The 18,567-nt window shown below is 42.6% G+C and overlaps 1 protein-coding gene across 1 annotated transcript in view; it reads left to right on the forward strand.

The window, feature by feature from the left end:
- Positions 1-12,147: 12,147 nt before the first annotated feature.
- LOC136886485 (retinol-binding protein pinta) overlaps positions 12,148-18,567 on the forward strand; it is a 117,198-nt gene continuing 110,778 nt past the window's right edge. Inside the window, exon 1 of the mRNA XM_067159295.2 lies at positions 12,148-12,255. The gene's annotated coding sequence lies outside the window, so the exon portion shown is untranslated. The remainder of the gene's footprint in view (positions 12,256-18,567) is intronic.

Genomic DNA, 18,567 nt, shown 5'->3' on the forward strand with positions numbered 1-18,567 from the left:
TATGTCAAATATAAAATTCTAGGTGCAAGGCTCATCTCCAAAGGTAGGCAAGTGGAAGCTTTTTCTGATATATAAAGACCCGGAAAGGGTGACGCTTAAATATTAATTAAACCTCTACACTCCTGTACTGTATTGTAATACTCGTACAATCTACACTTCTAAGCCCAAAAATCCACAGGCAAGCAAATCAATGTTGAAGACATTTTAGGGAAAAATAAACAAAAAATGAGAATATATTCTTTATTTATATTTAAAATTTAAAATCCTTTTCTTAATCATCGTTTTCCGGTCGATTAGATTAACAGTTTTCCTTTTTCTACCACTACGAGCGTTATTGGGAGTCAATGCAGAGTTTCACTTGAGCACCACTACGAGCGCTAATGTGAGTCAATGCAGAGATTCACTTAAGCACCACTACGAGCGTTAACGTGAGTCAATGCAGAGTTTCACTTAAGCACCACTACGAGCGCTAATGTGAGTCAATTCATTGTTTTACTTAAGCATCACTACGAGCGTTAACGTGAGTCAATGCAGAGTTTCACTTAAGCACCACTACGAACGCAAATGTGAGTCAATACATTGTTTCACTTAAGCACCACTACGAGCGTTAACGTGAGTCAATGCAGAGTTTCACTTAAGCACTACTACGAACGCTAACGTGAGTCAATGCAGAGTTTCACTTAAGCACCACTACGAGCGTTAACGTGAGTCAATGCAGAGATTCACTTAAGCACCACTACGAGCGCTAATGTGAGTCAATGCAGAGTTTCACTTAAGCACCACTACGAGCGTTAACGTGAGTCAATGCAGAGTTTCACTTAAGCACTACTACGAACGCTAACGTGAGTCAATGCAGAGTTTCACTTAAGCACCACTACGAGCGTTAACGTGAGTCAATGCAGAGATTCACTTAAGCACCACTACGAGCGCTAATGTGAGTCAATGCAGAGATTCACTTAAGCACCACTACGAGCGTTATTGGGAGTCAATGCAGAGTTTCACTTGAGCACCACTACGAGCGCTAATGTGAATCAATGCAGAGATTCACTTAAGCACCACTACGAGCGTTAACGTGAGTCAATGCAGAGATTCACTTAAGCACCACTACGAGCGTTAACGTGAGTTAATGCAGAGTTTCACTTAAGCACCACTACGAGCGTTAACGTGAGTCAATGCAGAGTTTCACTTAAGCACCACTACGAGCGTTAACGTGAGTCAATGCAGAGTTTCACTTAAGCACCACTACGAGCGCTAATGTGAGTCAATGCAGAGTTTCACTTAAGCACCACTACGAGCGCTAATGTGAGTCAATGCAGAGTTTCACTTAAGCACCACTACGAGCGTTAACGTGAGTCAATGCAGAGTTTCACTTAAGCACCACTACGAGCGTTAACGTGAGTCAATGCAGAGATTCACTTAAGCACCACTACGAGCGTTAATGTGAGTCAATGCAGAGTTTCACTTAAGCACCACTACGAGCGTTAACGTGAGTCAATGCAGAGATTCACTTAAGCACCACTACAAGCGTTAATATGAGTCAATGCAGAGTTTCACTTAAGCACCACTACGAGCGCTAATGTGAGTCAATGCAGAGTTTCACTTAAGCACCACTACGAGCGTTAACGTGAGTCAATGCAGAGTTTCACTTAAGCACCACTACGAGCGTTAACGTGAGTCAATTCATTGTTTCACTTAAGCACCACTACGAGCGTTAACGTGAGTCAATGCAGAGTTTCACTTAAGCACCACTACGAGCGTTAATATGAGTCAATGCAGAGTTTCACTTAAGCACCACTACGAACGCAAATGTGAGTCAATACATTGTATCACTTAAGCACCACTACGAGCGCTAATGTGAGTCAATGCGGAGTTTCACTTAAGCACCACTACGAGCGCTAATGTGAGTCAATGCGGAGTTTCACTTAAGCACCACTACGAAGGCTAATGTGAGTCAATGCATTGTTTCACTTAAGCACCACTACGAGCGCTAATGTGAGACAATCCAGAGTTTCACTTACACGCCACTGCGAACGCTAATATGAGTCAATGCAGAGTTTAACTTAAGCACCACTACGAGCGCTAATGTGAGTCAATTCATTGTTTTACTTAAGCATCACTACGAGTGCTAATGTGAGTCAGTGCAGAGTTTCACTTAAGCACCACTACGAACGCTAATGTGAGTCAATGCGGAGTTTCACTTAAGCATCACTACAAGCGTTAATGTGAGTCAATTCATTGTTTTACTTAAGCATCACTACGAGTGCTAATGTGAGTCAATGCAGAGTTTCACTTAAGCACCACTACGAGCGCTAATGTGAGTCAATTCATTGTTTTACTTAAGCATCACTACGAGTGCTAATATGAGTCAATGCAGAGTTTCACTTAAGCACCACTACGAACGCTAATGTGAGTCAATGCGGAGTTTCACTTAAGCACCACTACGAGCGCTAATGTGAGTCAATTCATTGTTTTACTTAAGCATCACTACGAGTGCTAATGTGAGTCAATGCAGAGTTTCACTTAAGCACCACTACGAACGCTAATGTGAGTCAATGCGGAGTTTCACTTAAGCACCACTACGAGCGCTAATGTGAGACAATGCGGAGTTTCACTTAAGCACCACTACGAAGGCTAATGTGAGTTAATGCATTGTTTCACTTAAGCACCACTACGAGCGCTAATGTGAGACAATCCAGAGTTTCACTTACACGCCACTGCGAACGCTAATATGAGTCAATGCAGAGTTTAACTTAAGCACCACTACGAACGCTAATGTGAGTCAATGCAGAGTTTCACTTAAACACCACTACGAGCGCTAATGTGAGTCAAGGCAGAGTTTCACTTAAACACCACTACGACCGGTAATGTGAGTCAATTCATGGTTTCACTTAGCACCACTACGAGCGCTAATGTGAGTCAATTCATGGTTTCACTTAATCACCACTACGAGCACTCATACGCACCGCAAACCCGCAGTGTTCCTCACATAGGTGAACTAACCACAGTCAACAGAAACCCATGTTGTCCCGCATATATTGGTCCTAAACACGGGTACTGTAAAATCCATACTGATACACCCCCTGTTGCTACTAATCACAAACCTGTTGTGTACCTAGCATAGTAGTACTAATCGTAAGTAAAGGCGACCCATGGTGTTACTGGCGTGATGGTACCAATTGCAAGTAGTCTCATAGTTCTAATTCAATCATCCGTTGGTCACCCCTTTTAGTCGCCTCTTACGACATGAAGGGGATACCGTGGGGGTATTCTTCGTCTGCGTCCCCCACCCACAGGGGGTGAAAGGTAATCTGAACATCTGATCAACGACGCAGTCCATAACAATCGGGGCCCACCCGTCATGTCAACAGTTTTTTCGGAAGTTTAATTAGAATTAAGGGATGAAGATAAAATTAAACCATGATAGAAAGTATTTATATCAAGATGAAGGAAGCCTACACAATTTTCCAGCGATCATTTTGTTTCACTAAACTAAATTAACCAAAGTAACAAACAACGCACTTGTCAAATATGTATGTCTATGTGTTGTGTTGGGTATTCAGCCCGAAGGTTGGTTTAATCCTCCACGGCTCCACCAACAGCTGTCATAAATAGCCTAGGTGTCACTGAAGAGGCGTACTAGGGAAATGAGGAGCGAGGTAGTTTCCCGTTGCTTTCCCAATGTATGTCTAAGTTTGTAATATTAAGAAAATTCGGTTACCTCCAAATATTGCGTGGGGGGGGGGGGCTGTCGCCCGTTGTCACGGATTACCCCTATGACCGTCACTGCACTGCTCTACACAGGAGGCTTACAGCGGTGTATCAACGGCGCACTAGACACCAGCATTCCAACTGATTAGTCCATTGCCACACTGGGGCGAAACGCTGGTAATTTCACGATTGAACAGGCCTGAGAGCTTGAATACACTGACTGAAAGAGCAAATGCAACACCAAGAAGGAGTGGTCAGAACTTTATGCCAATTGCAGGGTAGACTGACGTCACTGAGGTATGCTCATGATGTGAAATGCGCCGCTGTGCTGCGCACGTAGCGAACGATAAATGGGACACGGCGTTGGCGAATGGCCCACTTCGTACCGTGATTTCTCAGCCGACAGTCATTGTAGAACGTGGTGTCGTGTGCCACAGGACACGTGTATAGCTACGAATGCCAGGCCGCCGTCAACGGAGGCATTTCCAGCAGACAGACAACTTTACGAGGGGTATGGTGATCGGGCTGAGAAGGGCAGGTTGGTCGCTTCGTCAAATCGCAGCCGATACCCATAGGGATGTGTCCACGGTGCAGCGCCTGTGGCGAAGATGGTTGGCGCAGGGACATGTGGCACGTGCGAGGGGGCCAGGCGCAGCCCGAGTGACGTCAGCACGCGAGGATCGGCGCATCCGCCGCCAAGCGGTGGCAGCCCCGCACGCCACGTCAACCGCCATTCTTCAGCATGTGCAAGACACCCTGGCTGTTCCAATATCGACCAGAACAATTTCCCGTCGATTGGTTGAAGGAGGCCTGCACTCCCGGCGTCCGCTCAGAAGACTACCATTGACTCCTCAGCATAGACGTGCACGCCTGGCATGGTGCCGGGCTAGAGCGACTTGGATGAGGGAATGGCGGAACGTCGTGTTCTCCGATGAGTCACGCTTCTGTTCTGTCAGTGATAGTCACCGCAGACGAGTGTGGCGTCGGCGTGGAGAAAGGTCAAATCCGGCAGTAACTGTGGAACGCCCTACCGCTAGACAACGCGGCATCATGGTTTGGGGCGCTATTGCGTATGATTCCACGTCACCTCTAGTGCGTATTCAAGGCACGTTAAATGCCCACCGCTACGTGCAGCATGTGCTGCGGCCGGTGGCCCTCCCGTACCTTCAGGGGCTGCCCAATGCTCTGTTTGAGCAGGATAATGCCCGCCCACACACTGCTCGCATCTCCGAACAGGCTCTACGAGGTGTACAGATGCTTCCGTGGCCAGCGTACTCTCCGGATCTCTCACCAATCGAACACGTGTGGGATCGCATTGGACGCCGTTTGCAAACTCTGCCCCAGCCTCGTACGGACGACCAACTGTGGCAAATGGTTGACAGAGAATGGAGAACCATCCCTCAGGACACCATCCGCACTCGTATTGACTCTGTAGCTCGACGTGTTTCTGCGTGCATCGCCGCTCGCGGTGGTCCTACATCCTACTGAGTCGATGCCGTGCGCATTGTGTAACCTGCATATCGGTTTGAAATAAACATCAATTATTCGTCCGTGCCGTCTCTGTTTTTTCCTCAACTTTCATCCCTTTCGAACCACTCCTCCTTGGTGTTGCATTGTCACTGTCAGTCAGTGTATTTTTAGCATTTTATTGATGAAATTAAATTATGCTTTCCTTCCGGGAACTTAATTTTGAATATAGGTAAAACTAGTTATGCGCTTCAGTAAGTTTACTTTCTTACTGATTACAGCTTAAAAATTCGGGCACTACTCATGAGGAATATTAACCCCAGGCTCCGGGGTTTACATTTTAAAATGCCTCGTATTTACCACTTTAATTTTTAGTTATTTGTTTCCAAGGCTAATAATATTATTAGTTGCAAATACGTGCTGTTAGTCTTAAATTCTCTTTAATATATACAAGTTTTTTAAAGAAAAATATAAATACTTATTTACAAGTTGCTTTACGTCGCAATGACAGAGATAGCTTTAATAGCGACGATGGGATAGGAAAGGGTTAGAAGTTGGAAGGAAGTGACCGTGGCCTTTATTAAGGTAAGCCCCAGCATTTGTCTGGTGTGAAAATCGGAATCCACAGAAAACCATCTTCAGGGCTGCCGACAGTAGAGCTCAAACCCCAATCTCCCGAGTATTGGGTACTGGCAGCACTTAAGCAACTGCAGCAATTGAACTCGGTGAATCATGTATACTTACATACAATACCTTCATTATAGATCGTTAGCGTTCAGTTTGCAAGCCTCTGTGAATTTTTTTTTAACTCCGCCACTTTTCTCTATTTGTAACTAGTTCTGTGGCCTCGCTTAGTTCTATAGCTCTTATCTTTAAATCCTTAAAAACTGTGTTTAATCACCGTCGTCTTGATCTCACTCCACTTCTCTTACCCTCCAAAACAGAGTCCATCATTCTCCTAGGTAATCTATCCTCCTCCATTCGCCTCAAATGACCCCACCACCGAAGCCGGTTTATGAGTACATCTTCATCCATCAAGTTCATTCCTAAATTAGCCTTTATCTCCTCATTCCGACTACCCTCCTGCCGCTGTTCCCACCTGTTTGCACCGGCAATCATTCTCGCTACTTTCATGCCTGTTACTTCTGACTTATGAATAAGATATCCTGAGTCCACCCAGATGACGCACCCTTAAAGCAAAGTTGGTCTGAAAACAGACCGATGTAAAGATAGTTCTGTCTGCGAGCTGGCTTCCTTCTTACAGAATAGCCTACTGTTGATCGCAATTGCGAGCTCACTCAAGGCCAACTAGATATCTAGTGCGGCCTTGGCTCACTGCATTAGCTTTACTACACCTTGATTCAATCTCACTTTATTACCATCCTGCAAGAACACGTATCCTAAATACTTGAAATTATCTACCCGATGCAGCTTTGCATCACTAATCTGACATTCAATTTTCTTAGATTTCTTACCTACTGACATCAATTTGGTCTTGGAAAGGCTAATTTTCATGCCATGCTCATTGCACCTATTTTCAAGTTACAAGAATTATGGACTGAACGAAAAACTGATGCTGAGTCGCATTCAGTGGAAAAAAATTTCTGAAACAAATAATTCGCTTGTCGGCAACATAAATAACGAACTGTTGTAAATGTTTCTACGTGATATTATTTATCACAAAACAACAACATGGATCTCAATGGCCTTGGCCTCGTCCTACTCAAAACTTGTGAGCGCCAGATTTGTGTTGAACTCATCGTGAATTACAGATAACCAGTTGTACTTCCTCTTAAAACATTAATCACCACTTAAGCCTGGCTCAGCGAGTCATGGTCTACTAGACGAAGAGCCCAAGCACCAGGCGCGCCATTCAATATATCAATCGCACCGGGATTCCATCGCGGCTCATTTATTTGTAACCGAATGCTATGATAGTCGTTCTTCTGTAAAACCCTGCAGTGGACGCGTGTACAAGAGCCACTTTGAAGTTTTTAAGGGTCCTTCTTCTATTTTATCGAATAATTTTTTCGAGGGAGGAGCAAGAAGTAGAGTGCAATGCTCTTGAGGTAGGTAGTAGTTCCTCCCCCCCCCCCCAGCTTATACCATCCGCCGTACCATGTTTCAGGAAGAATGCATGCGTGAATTGTAAGAAGTGCATCGCTTCACTGCGGCTTCAGGACATATTTTGCATACCTAAGTCGTGTGAAGACATTCGACGTACAAGAAGCGAACGTTTTCACACTGAAATATATTGTAATGTGTCAACAAATACTACCTGAGCTAAAAACATTACATTTTCAACTTCATTACCATGACGCCTGCTAGGGACGACATGTCAATTTCAATTCATCCTCCTTTTTTGTTTTTTCTTCCATTCTTTCCAGTGTTCCTTCATCATTCTTTTCTTCGTCTCCTCAACTGAAGGTTGGTGGACATCATGATCTTCTCCCAAGTGATGTCCGCTCTTGAGCCACGTGTTTAATTAGCTGACCTCTTTTTTGGTCTCCCTTCCACATTTTCTTTGATCAGTTAGATGCACCAGGATGAATGGCGCAGTAGATGACCAACCCAGCCGTTCCATCGATTTTTCAATAGTTGGTAACAATGAGCGTTTCCCTTCCACTCTATTCAAAACTTCATTATTTGTTACCTTACTTGTCCATGGTAATTCGTAGGATTTGACGCCAACGCTACATTTCAAAAGCTCTTATTCTTGCCTTGTCCCTCTTCAACAGGGTTTAGGTTTCTGAGGCGAATTTCGCAATGCTCCAAACAAAGCTTTTAATAAAATGTTTCTTCACTGAAAGTAAGGTAGCCTTTGATGTTAGTAGACTCCTCTTCTTACTGAAGGCTTCCTTGGCCTGAGCGATACGAGAGCGGACATCATTTTTACATCTTCCATCTGATAAGATGATACTTCCCAAGTATTTGAAATGTTTCACTTGGGTAAGACTCTCTCCATCCAAGCAGATATTTGCAGTCTGATTTCCGTCACGTGTGCACAACATTATCTTCGTTTCTGCTTTATTCTTCTCTTTTCACACCACTTTTGACGGGGATTCCCTTTCATTTACCTTGGAATCCTTCCAATCTTAAAACTTTTTAAATCTCTCTTTCTATACTTTCTTCTTCTCTTACTTTATTTCTTAGTAAATCTTTCTTAACCTCTTGTATTCAGCTTGTTATTAAACTTCTCCTATAGGTAGTTGAATATCTGTTCTGTCAATCTGTTATCATCCATTCTATAGATTGATATATCCAAACATAGGAATCTCTTTTTTCTTATTGTGTTTCCTATGTTCTGGTATATTTATTTATTAATTTCGATTGTCCTGTTGTTTGTTGTTGGACCTTAGATTTTCTTCATGATGCTTCTTTTTAGTACTTCAATTTTAGTTTACCTCAAAACTAAATATTCACTTGCGTAAAGACATTCTGGTTTCACCACTGTATTGTATTGCCTTATTTTAAGATTTGTATATAAGCATTCCTTGTTGTAAAAATTATTAGTGATATCTTACACACTTTCCATCTTGTGTAAACGTTTTTAATAGGATATTATTTTGACGTCATATGTATTCAAAGATTCATGAATGTGAGGGTAAATTATCCATTTTAATATTCGGTTTCAATTTCGGATACCGCTTCAGTAGATTTTTCAGACGGTACCCTCGATAATGATAATTGTCAAAAATATAATGTTTCCTCAACGAATATTGTGACAACACTACACACTGTGTTCTTTTAATGTCTAAAACCTTTCTTAGTATACCACGAAAAACGTAAACTTAAACTACTTCCTCAATTGCACCGAAATTTGAAGGGCTAAAGGGCCCGAAAACATTACAAATTGTGAAAACAAATTTCAAAAATCACTAATGGTCTAAATGCAGTTCCGAAAAAAAAAGTCGAAAATCACTTGTTTCTTTACTCGCTTTTTTGAATTCAAATCCTAGTCAAATTAAATTATTTAAATATTTCTTCCTGTAATGCGTTTCTTGGTTCAATACCATCAGGCTTGTGTTGATTTTCTAAAAATTTCCACACCGTACGCACTTATCAGGGCTTAAGTGAAACTCTGCATTAATTCGCTTGTAGCGGTAGAAAAAGGCAAAATGGTATTCTAATCTACGGGATAACGGTGATTAACAAAGTATTGTAACATTTAGGTATAAATAAATATATTCTCACATTACATTTCATTTACTTAAAATTAGTAGCTCATATCCCTGGGATGTTTTCAAAATTGAGTGCCTTACCTGAAGGGCTGTGGTTTCTTTTTTTTTTTTTTTGTGGGGGTGGGTGGATGAAAGTTCATATTCACAGTGACTACAACCTTCTTCTCCTGTAGAACTCGAACTATCCCCACTGCATTCAATGCACTATTTACCGTTATCACAACTCCTCTCTTACGTTACGACAGTTTATGACAGCTAGTAGGTTCTGCCGATAACGCGGGAGCTGTTTATTAGTTTTATTAAGAGTATGAAATAAAAATCTTTTACAATTCTGAAAATCAGATAGCAGTAAATTAAATCTTATGCGAAACAATGCTTCAGAACATTTGCTTAAACTAAACTACGAAGGGCATACAGAGAGCCCTACCTTAAGAATGCTAAAATACGTCACTTTTAAGGAGTATTTTCACAGAACGTATTTGACCAGCGAATTGATATGTTATTTACTTATTATAAACAAATATATTAACCGTTCGGAAAATATGAATATTTAAATGATGCTAAAAATTAGCAAATGTTCATACATTTTTTTTCAAGCCTTTTCATAAAAGTAAGTAGCTCCTGTGTTTAAAGGAAAGGGTGATAAACATAAATCTTAAAATTACAGGTTAGACAGTTCGACATGCATTGCATATAAGCATTGGGAAAGCATACTTTCTGATTTTATTAAACATGTTTGCGAAAGTAATAACTGGTTCGATAGATGACAGTTTGGGTGAAGCTCATCTTGTAGGATTCCAGCAAGATATAGCAGATATCTTGGATTCTGGAGGCCAAATGGACTGTATCACGATTGACTTGCTTAAGGCATTTTATAGGGTGGATCATGGGAGACTATTGGAAAAAATCAGTGCAAGAGTACTAGACAAAGGAGTGACTGAATGGCTGGCTATATTTGTAGAAAATAGATCTCAGAAAATCAGATTAGGCGAAGCTGTAATAATTAAGAAGGGAATTACTCAAGGCAGTATTACTGGACCTTTATGTTTTCTTTCATATATCTACGACATGAGTAAAGAAATAAAATCAGAGATAAGGCTTTTTGCGCATGATGTTATTCTGTACAGAGTAATAAATAAGTAACAAGAATGTGAGCAACTGCAAAATGACCTCGATAATGTTGTGAAATGGACACTAGGCAATGGTACGATGATAAACGGGGTTAAGAGTCAGGTTGTGAGTTTCACAAATAGGAAAAGTCCTCTGAGTTGTATTTACTGCGTTGATGGGGTGAAAGTTCCTTTTGGGGATCATTGTAAGTATCGAGGTGTTAATATAAGGAAAGATCTTCATTGGGGTAATCACATAAATATTATTGTAAATAAAGGGTTATGAGAGTGTTTATGGTTGTGGTAAGGATGTAAAGGAGAGGGCATATAAGTCCCTGGTAAAACCCCAACTAAAGTATGGTAGCAGTGAATGGGACCCTCACCAGGATTACGTGATTCAAGAACTGGAAGAAAACTAACGAAAGCAGCTCGATTTGTTCTAGGTGATATCCGACAAAAGAGTAGCGTTACAAAAATGTTTCAAAGTTTGAGCTGGGAAGACTTGGGAGAAAGGAGACGAGCTGCTCAACTAAGCGGTATGTTCTGAGCTGTCAGCGGAGAGATGTCGTGTAACGTCATTAGTAGACGAATAAATTTGAGTGGCGTCTTTAAAGTAGGAAATATCACAATATGAAGATCAAGATGGAATTCAAGAGGACAAACTGGGGGAAATATTCGTTTATAGGAAGGGGAGTTGGGGATTGGAATAACTTACCAAGGGAAATGTTCAATAAATTTCCTATTTCTTTGAAATCATTTAAGAAAAGGTTAGGAAACAACAGATAGGGAATCTGCCACGAGGGCGACTGCCCTAAATGCAGATCAATAGTGATTGATTGGTTAAAATATGCTCGTTTATTAGAGCAACCAAAAGTGTTATTAATTAGTTACTTTGTAAATATACTTCTTAAATTTAATTTCTGCAGACTGAAGGACCTACCGGTTATATATTAGCTGTGTCGAAACTAAAAAGAGGTGGGCTCAAATATTATAAATCACATATTGTAGTGAAATAAAACTGAAAATTAATAAAACATTATTTAAATATAGGCCTACTGTTTCAGCAGATTGACCAATGTTGCAACCTTTGAAGTTTAATCAAATGAATTGTGTTAAAATGAAAAAGAATAATATTGTAATACGTCACAGAAGCAACAGAAGGGACCGACTAGCCATAAATTTAGTGAAGATAATCACAGAGAAAACGGCCAGCTGAACGCTTTCTTGACATACGCTGCGTAAACATGGTGTTTTACCGAAGGTTATTAACATTTTGGAAAAAAACTCTTGTGAATTTATTCTCGTATTGCCAAACCGAGCTAGAAAAATAACGGTCGCAACTTGATGTTTAGAATATTGATGACGTAAGCTATCCATATTCTTGACACCATCGTAGGTCCAGGCTGGTTTTCTTTTCATTTAAAAAAGTAAACATGGACAGGAAAAGATCCATAAAATAAAAATGAAAATAAAAAATATTAATTCAATTCGCTATGTTTAGAAATATGTACAGTAATTCTACTGCTTCAGTAAGATATCCAAGGCAGCAACTTTTGAAGGTTAATAAAAGGAATTCTGTAAAAATGGGGACAGAATAGTAACGTGACATGACATAGAAGATAAGACCATACTCATCAGTTCAGGTCGTCCCCTTCTCTTCCCAGAAGTGAGGAGAGGTGGGAGGAAAGGACACTCAGTTGCAGCTTCAGTCCGAACATAGCGCTCAGTCAACTTCGCCTTGTGTAGCGAGTAGTGTTGCGAAGTGACTGGCCGCGCATTCGGAATACACAGTAAGTCAGTGCCTCATATCTAGCCATGGCGACTTTTATTTATTTTTTTGCAATAGCGATCATAAGCGAAATGCTTATAAAGTTTTGTGATTTTCATTTTTCACGATCTATAAACAACTTTTTAACGTATGTTGAAAACGTGATAATATTAAAAATTTATACCATAATCTATATATATAAAATAACATGTCCTGACTGACTGACTGACTGACTGACTGACTGACGGAATGATTCATCAACGCCGAGCCAAAACTACTGGACATAAAGAATTAAAATATTGGGGTACATTTATACTACTGTGTAGGCGCTCATTAAGGGAGGACCTTTGAATATTCCAAAACTAAGGGAATGGAAAGAGAGGTTAATTTTTTTATATCTCATAAACTTAACAGTTTAAAGAGGTGAAAATTGGCGCTTGTAATCTCCTTTAAAAATGAAGAAACACGTATTTTGTTTTTGTTTTCGACTTGAAAGAGGACTGTTTCTCATGTGTACAGTTTTATGCCGCACGTTTGGGAGCTAGCTCCGTCAGTAGCCCGGATATCTTAGCCTCTAAAGGCAATAGCACGGACATGGTTTACAAAAAGGTTGTGGGGTAAATGAAATTCAATATTTCGGCGAGGTTTTTTACTTTTGGGATTTTCAGATAATGTCTTAGTGCAGTACAGAGGAAAAATTACTATTATCAAATTACCAAATCCACGGTGTGGGTATCACCTAGTACGATATGAATGAAAAACCGATTATTTTATTCTTTTTTTTTCTTTACTGAAAAGTTAAACAGAGGAAATTGTGTCCCCTCTTCCACTGGATGCAAATATTGTTGGCTGGTAAGTGCAAATATCCAGCCAATTTGTAGATTCTGAACACATTTTTTTCTTCTTAATCTCCAGGGTTGGTTTTTTCCTCGGACTCACGAGGGATCCCACCCCTACCGCCTCAAAGGCAGTGTCCTGGAGCGTGAGATATTGGGTCGGGGGATACAACTGGGGAGGATGACCAGTACGTCGCCCAGGTGGCCTCACCTGCTACGCTGAACAGGGGCCTTGTGGGGGGATGGGAAGGGATAGACAAGGAAGAGAGAAGGAAGCGGCCGTAGCCTTAAGTTAGGTACCATCTTGGCATTTGCCTGGAGAAGAAGTGGAAAACCACGGAAAACCACTTCGAGGATGGCGGAGGTGGGAATCGAACCCACCTCTACTCAGTTGACCACCCGAGGCTGAGTGGACCCCGTTCCAGTCCTCGTACCACTTTTCAAATTTCGTGGCAGAGCCGGGAATCGAACCCGGGCCTCCGGGGGTGGCAGCTAATCACACTAACCACTGCACCACAGAGGCGGTCTGAAAACATTTGCACATAATTCTTTCTGTAATGTTTCACTTGGTTCAGTACCCTCTGGGGTTTTCGATTTTTTGAAAAATTTCAAAACCGAATGTAGTTATAAGGGCTTAAGTGGAACTCTGCATTGACTCACATTAGCGCTCGTAGTGGTAGAAAAAGTCAATCCACTAATCTAATGGAACGGATAACGGTGAATAAAAAATGATTGATTTTTTTAGGAATAAATAATGTACTCTCACATTTTATTATATTTTATTTACCTAAAATTTGTAGCTCATATCCCTAGGATGGTTTTAACATTGAGTTTTTGCCTGAAGGGCCAGAACAGTGGGGTTTTCTTTGCATAATGCTCAAAAATATGTTTTGTTAATCTGTCTTTGTGATTGACCAAAGATCCTTAATTTTATTTTACTGAAAGCGTGATTATTTTTTCTAATTGTTTGTATAGATCTCGTTCTGATCTCTATATGTATATGCCACTCTCCCAAATTAGTGCCATAATTTTCCTCAGGATTATCTTTTCTTTTGTGCTTATTCTTATATCTGAGAAGGTATTCAACACTCTGTTGCGTATGAAGCTGGTGGAAGGATTACAGTTTTGTAATGTCTCAATTTAGCATTCCTGGATACTGATATCCCGTCGCTGGCTATAACCTTTGTCAATCTAATGACATCACCTTTATTAAAGTGCAATTGTATAGAAAATGCAGATCCCATTAGCATAAGCATGTGAAATATACCTTGAGGCTTTTTTGTCCATAATGAGGGACATTAAACCTAATCACTAAATACAGTAGATACCTTTCCCCCTACAAATGACTATTCTGTGTTCAGTTTTTTGTTAAATGCTATTTGTTCGGGGCTTCGACCCACGTGGATCTTTTGCGCCTACTGGCACCATATTGTATGAACCTGCGTGTAATTGGAATGGCGGTAGTGTGGAATGTTGTATGTGAGGTAAGGGTAAGGGTTATTCTGCCCGAAGGCAGGTCCGAACCTCCGCAGAGGTGTTCCTGAGCCGGAGTTTACGTGCGGTAGAGTGGCCAGTTCCTTTCCGCTCCTCCATTCCCCTACCCCCTCACCACCAACAGCACTTGGCAACCCATCCAACTCTGACCACGCCCAATGTTGCTTAACTTCGGAGATCTCACGGGATCCGGTGTTTCAACACGGCTGCGGCCGTTGGCTGTGTGTGTGAGGAAGGGAAGATTAAGCATGTCACAAACATCCAGTCCCCAGGCCAGGGATATTAATCATTACAATTAAAAACCCGGCCGGGAATCGAACCCAGGGCGGACGCGTTGCCCGCGTGTTCAGTTAAACCAGAATGATAATGTCGTTGTTCTTGTTCTTGCTGTTGCTTGAGTTATCAGTCCGAAGAGTGATTTGATTCAATCATCGTTACCGAGCTCGATAGCTGCATTCGCTTAAGTGAAGCCAGTGTCCAGTAATTGGGAGATAGTGGGTTCGAGCCCCACTGTCGGCAGCCCTGAAGATGGTTTTCCGTGGTTTCCCATTTTCACACCAGGCAAATGCTGGGGCTGTACCTTAATTAAGGCCACGGCCGCTTCCTTCCAACTCCTAGGCCTTTCCTGTCCCATCGTCGCCATAAGACCTATCTGTGTCGGCGCGACGTAAAGCCCTTAGCAATAATAATAATAATAATAATAATAATAATAATGTCATTTGCTTTACGTCCCACTAACTACTCTTTTATGGTTTTCGGAGACGCCGAGATGCCGGAATTTTGTCCCGCAGGAGTTCTTGTACGTGCCAGTAAATCTACCGACACGAGGCTGGCGTATTTGAGCACCTTCAAATACCACCGGACTGAGTCAGGATCGAACCTGCCAAGTTGGGGTCAGAAGGCCAGCGCCTCAACCGTCTGAGCCACTCAGCCCGGCTGTCATTTCAAATGATATGGCCAAAGCACTCAAGTTTTTGACGTTGTGCATGACGTCTAGCTCTTTGTTCAGACGTTGGAATACTTCAGTGTTACGTATTCTCTCATCATCATCATCATCATCATCTGCTTACCCTCCAGGTTCGGCTTTTCCCTCGGACTCAGCGAGGGATCCCACCTCTACCGCCTCAAGGGCAGTGTCCTGGAGCTTCAGACTCTTGGTCGGGGACACAACTGGGGAGTATGACCAGTACCTCGCCCAGGCGGCCTCACCTGTTATGGTGAACAGGGGCCTTGTGGAGGGATGGTAAGATTGGAAAGGATAGGCAAGGATGAGGGAAGGAAGCGGCCGTGGCCTTAAGTTAGGTACCATCCCGGCATTCGCCTGGAGGTGAAGTGGGAAACCACGGAAAACCACTTCGAGGATGGCTGAGGTGGGAATCGAACCCACCTCTACTCAGTTGACCTCCCGAGGCTGAATGGACCCCGTTCCAGCCCTCGTACCACTTTTCAAATTTCGTGGCAGAGCCGGGAATCGAACCCGGACCTCCGGAGGTGGCAGCTAATCACGCTAACCACTACACCACAGAGGCGGCACGTATTCTCTCAACCCATGATATTCTGAGCTCCACATCTCAAAGGGTCGAAGATTTTTGGTGGTGTTCTCTGTTAGGGTCCAAGATTCGGCACCAGAAAATAAGGCAGAAAATGCATAACGTCGAAGTAAACGGAGATGGAGATTGATATTAAAGTCCCTGTTACCGAGAAGTTTGCTCAATCTCTTGAATGCAGTCCTTGCCCGTTCAGTCCGGGACCTTATTTCAACAGCATTGTTCCAGCTGTGATGAAGTACGCTGCCGAGACACTTACAGCGTTCGACTTGCTCCACTCATGTGCCAGCTACTATCAAGTCAACAGGTTGAATGACATCTTTGCTTATGACCATTACTTTCGTCTTTCTTGTGTTCAAATGCAGACCTGATGCATCACTGTGTTCAACCGTCCGACTCGTTGGCTGAACGGTCAGCGTACTGGCCTTCAGTTCAGACGGTCCCGGGTTCGATTCCCAGCCGGGTCGGGGATTTTAACCTTAATTGGTTAATTCCAGTTGCACGGGGGCTGGGTGTATGTGTTGTCTTAATCATCATTTCATCCTCACACGACGCGCAGGTCTCCTACGGCCGTCAAATAGAAAGACCGGCACTTGGCGAGCCGAACCCGTCCTGGGATATTCCGGCACTAAAAGCCATACGACGTTTCATTTTACTGTGTTCAACCACACAGTTTAGATTTTTTTTTTGCTAGGGGCTTTACGTCGCACCGACACAGATAGGTCTTATGGCGACGATGGGATAGGAAAGGCCTAGGAGTTGGAAGGAAGCGGCCGTAGCCTTAATTAAGGTACAGCCCCAGCATTTGCCTGGTGTGGAAATGAGAAACCACGGAAAACCATCTTCAGGGCTGCCGATAGTGGGATTCGAACCTACTATCTCCCGGATGCAAGCTCACAGCCGCGCGCCTCTACGCGCACGGCCAACTCGCCCGGTACACAGTTTAGTAACGTCTGTAAACCTTCAGCGCTTGTTGCAAGCAGAACAGTATCATCTGCACGTCACAGATTATTTATTGTGATTCCATTAACAACGATATCCTCCTGTTTTCCTTCTAGTGCTCCATAAAATACCCTTTCAGAGTAAACATTGAAGAGGAGTGGAGATAGAACACAGCCTTGCCTCACTTCTCGATTTATTTCAATAGCTCAGGTGTTTGCGGGCTGTTTTCAACACAGGTAGGCAATAATTAGAATATCTCTACCATCCATGCCGATATCATGTGGGATATGTAGCAATGTTTCATGTTTCACATGGACGAAAGCTTTTTCATCATCATCATCATCATCTGTTTACCCTCCAGGTTCGGTTTTTCCCTCGGACTTAGCGAGGGATCCCACCTCTACCGCCTCAAGGGCAGTGTCCTGGAGCTTCAGACTCTTGGTCGGGGGATACAACTGGGGAGTATGACCAGTACCTCGCCCAGGCGGCCTCACCTGCTATGCTGAACAGGGGCCTTGTGGAGGGATGGGAAGATTGGAAGGGATAGGCAAGGAAGAGGGAAGGAAGCGGCCGTGGCCTTAAGTTAGGTACCATCCCGGCATTCGCCTGGAGGAGAAGTGGGAAACCACGGAAAACCACTTCCAGGATGGCTGAGGTGGGAATCGAACCCACCTCTACTCAGTTGACCTCCCGAGGCTGAGTGGACCCCGTTCCAGCCCTCGTACCACTTTTCAAATTTCGTGGCAGAGCCGGGAATCGAACCCGGACCTCCGGGGGTGGCAGCTAATCACGCTAACCACTACACCACAGAAGCGGCTAAGCTTTTTCATAATCAATAAAATAAGCGTATACATTCACAGACATATACATGCATCTTTGTACCAAAACCTGTCTTCCCAGTAATGCATCTCTGGACCCAATTATAGGTGATTCATTAAAACACTACATACAACAAATACACCTTCAATAAATAAGAACTAATCTCCTAAAATAACTGCCAATATTAAATTAAATCTAGAAGCAATTTTCTACACAAATGTATATATTTTACAGAGAGGACTTTACACTCTTGAGGTCGTTAGGGCATGTCTAATTTTAGACGGGGGTGAGTGAAAAAGGTCCACTGATTCACCCACTCCATTCAGTGATTTTAATGCCCTCAGCAGTCATGAGTTTTCCTGAGCCACAGTTCTCACTTTAGACAGATTAAAAATATACCTTTGTTCAGTACTGTAATGTCCTGTAACGTTGAGCAATCCATTCTGTTCGTCTGACACTCATAAAGAAAGAGGGCATTGGGACATCTGGGGCGCGAGTGGAATGTCCTTATACTTATAGGATCAGGAACACTCGTGAGTGGTGTGTTTAAAATGAGGAGTGACCCACAGAGTTAGAAAATAATAAACTTGAGGTAGCAGTGGTACCACCACCTGCGAGAGAGCATGTTGAAATGATGATGATGATGATGATGATGATGATGATGATGATGATGATTGTTGTTTAAAGGGGCCTAAC

This window comes from Anabrus simplex, chromosome X (genome assembly GCF_040414725.1).
Source record: "Anabrus simplex isolate iqAnaSimp1 chromosome X, ASM4041472v1, whole genome shotgun sequence".
Taxonomy (NCBI): domain Eukaryota; kingdom Metazoa; phylum Arthropoda; class Insecta; order Orthoptera; family Tettigoniidae; genus Anabrus; species Anabrus simplex.